We start from the raw sequence: 3273 nt of genomic DNA on the forward strand, positions 1-3273 counted from the left end.
GAGAGAGAGAGAGAGAGAGAGAGAGAGAGAGAGAGAGAGCACAGCACAAACATCTTTGTTGGGGAGGGATAAACAGGAAATGGTTTTAACCCCCAGTAGACCTGCATAATATTAACTTCCTGTCATGCTGCTGCTCCCACTGACATTCCACACACACACACACACACACACACACACACACACACACACACACACACACACACACACACACACACACACACACACACACACACTCCCAAATAAAGCGTTTAAAATGATGATATGCGTGTGATACTCACCTCTCTACATGCTCATCTCTGACATCTGAAATACAACATACATACTTTGTTAAAAGAGACACCGCAACAAAGTGTCTATGGAATCCAACGGACTTACACATTTGGCTCAAACAGCCGAAGAGCGACATGAACTCCAACCGACTGCTCCATTAGACTCCATGTTAAATCAGAAAAGAAATTTGTCAAAGAAGGCAGACGGTACCAGTTTTGTACATTGCCCTGGAGCTCACATTTTCAACACCACAAACATAAAAACCACACTAAGGCGTTCGGCAGAGTCTTATCTCTCTCACGGTGCACTTATTTTATTGATTGGACTCATGGTTTTGGTATAAAGTGTATTTGTTTGACAGGTGTTTCCCAGTGTTTTCTCATTAAAAGGCTGCCAAGCTCACAGGTGTTCTTAATTCAGCTAATTACTGATGTTTATAAACAAACAGACTCACAGACTCTCTAAGCACTGCGTCGACACCATGGCAACCAGTGACACGCACACACTCTCTCTCTCTCTCTCTCTCTCTCTCTCTCTCTCTCTCTCTCTCTCTCTCTCTCTCTCTCTCTCTCTCTCTCTCTCTGTCTGTCTGTCTGTCTGTCTGTCTCTACACAGAAGGATTTACAAATAAATGTGACTCACAAATGCACGCAGAACAAATATATTTATGTATTTGTATGTATTTGTGTGTGGATGTTTTCTATTTGTTTGTGGATTTGTGTGTATTTGTTTGTGGATCTCTTCACATTTGTTGGTGGGTTTTTTTGAGACTCCCTGCCTGGCCGGATTCACAAATACGTTTTTTTTAACATGGACCTATCTGTAGCCAATCAGATGTCAGCCTCATTTTCAACCAATCACATGAGCGCAGCTCCCCCCTCCTCTCCCCACGAGGCTGCCAGCTGTGTTCACACCAAACGCAGGGCGAATTATTCGCGCGATGAGATTACATACAAAGTCTTTGCACAGACACGATGAGACTGCAGTGACACGAATTTTGCGCGGCGCGTTGGTTGCGACGCGTTTGAAGCGGCGCGTTTGAGGCGGCGCGTTTGGGGCGATGTTCCTCCTGTCATCACTGACGTCCTGTTGTTGTTGAATCAGGAAGTACAAACTGTAGCCATCTGTGTTCACCCAGAGCTCTACGCAGGGACGTGCGGTCAGGGTGTGATGATGAAATGTAAAAAACAAATAATGCTAAAATAAAATAAATATTAATATTTCTCTACTGATCTGCACTATAAATGTAATTTCTGTATTATTCCAAACATTTTTATATTCAAAATCTCTGAATTAGCGCATGTCCTGTTCAAACAAAGAGGAGACAGTGAGGTGAGGCAGTGACCAGCTGTTCCTCACCTCAGACTGTGAATCCCTCACATACTGGGTTGAGCGCGTGCCTTTTGCTGTCTCATTCCTGCACACACTGTAATATTTGTAGACACTTTTATTATATGTCCTTTCTTTCCATATAATAGGTACTGTATTTCACGTCTGTGTAGAACATATTTAGTGTTGCTGATCTGACATTAAGGGGAGGCAAACACTACTCTGCCTCAATGAAGGGGGCGCGAGAGCCCAAGGTTCGGGTTTATCGCGTCAATTAACACAGAGCAGATCGACCCAGGCAGGAAGTCAGACACCGATAAGGGATAGAGCATCCGGTAAGTTTTCAAAATAAAAGTGTCAGCTTTAACTTGGTTTAACTTTTTCAAGAGTATGAATCTAAAATGCAGAAAAGAGAGAAGCATTATCTCAATCGAACCTCAACGATACTACCGGTAACGTCGGCGTGTATGTGTATGTATATTATATATATATATATATATATATATATATATATATATATATATATATATATATATATATATATATATATATTGCTACGTCTTCGGGCAGTAGAAGCCACACTGTCAAAATTTCTTGCGAAATTTTCTAGTTTGATCATGTGATGCTGCTGTTCAGTCTATGTTGGTTTCCTTTGATGAAGGTAAACGGACTCCACTCACCTGAACACAAAAACCCATTTACACTCATACTGACGGTGCTGCTCATGGAGGGATTTGTTTTACTGATCTAAATGAATGAAGAATCTTAATGAGATAACAAGCCTCTGTGGAACCTTTCCAGATTCATATCAAATCTACATATTAATATTTAATCCTTAAGGGCAAAACAAACCAAAACACTGTGTAGAGTCTTAAAGTTGTTCTCTCTTACCCAAAGTGCAGGCTGTTGGATGTCCATCTCTGATCTCCATCATCTCAACGGCAGCACCTAGAAGATACATTTGTGAATAAACTGTGGTCACAATGTTCTCATTGGCTCACAATGTCCTCTGAGCACCACCACTGATACTCTGACAGTTATCATTTATATCACAGAGGACATCAAGGAGAGAGAGACGTACAGAGACAGAGGGAGAGAGAGATGGAGAGAGACAGAGAGAGAGATGTACAGAGACAGACAGAGAGAGCGAGAGAGACAGAGAGAGAGAGAGATGTACAGAGACAGAGGGAGAGAGAGAGAGAGAGAGAGAGAGAGAGAGAGAGAGAGAGAGAGAGAGAGAGATGTACAGAGACAGAGGGAGAGAGAGATGGAGAGAGACAGAGAGAGAGATGTACAGAGACAGACAGAGAGAGCGAGAGAGAGAGAGAGAGAGAGAGAGATGTACAGAGGACAGAGGGAGAGAGAGAGAGAGAGAGAGAGAGAGAGAGACAGAGGGAGAGAGAGAAAGAGAGAGACAGAGACATATAAGACAGAGAGAGACAGAGACATATAAGACAGAGAGGGACAGATACATATAAGACAGAGAGAGACAGATACATAAAGACAGAGGGAGACAGAGACATATAAGACAGAGGGAGACAGAGACATATAAGGACAGAGGAGAGACAGAGACATATAAGACAGAGGGAGACAGAGAACAGCTGGGTGTTTTCCAAGACAGTTCTGTCTGTGCTCTGGAAACTCCCAGTCTGTCCATATAAGGCCTGAGCCAGC

The 3273-nt window shown here is 42.7% G+C and overlaps 1 long non-coding RNA gene across 1 annotated transcript in view; it reads right to left on the minus strand.

Moving 5' to 3' along the window:
- Positions 1 to 3273, minus strand: part of LOC137875143 (uncharacterized) — a 6438-nt gene continuing 3165 nt past the window's right edge. Inside the window, exons 3-4 of the long non-coding RNA XR_011103388.1 lie at positions 2491 to 2547; positions 1 to 303 (exon numbers count right to left, since the gene is read on the minus strand). This is a non-coding gene — a long non-coding RNA (uncharacterized lncRNA). The remainder of the gene's footprint in view (positions 304 to 2490; positions 2548 to 3273) is intronic.

Source organism: Cebidichthys violaceus, unplaced genomic scaffold (assembly GCF_023349555.1).
Source record: "Cebidichthys violaceus isolate CVI_PGR_0920_01 unplaced genomic scaffold, fCebVio1.0.p SCAF_2, whole genome shotgun sequence".
NCBI lineage: Eukaryota > Metazoa > Chordata > Actinopteri > Perciformes > Stichaeidae > Cebidichthys > Cebidichthys violaceus.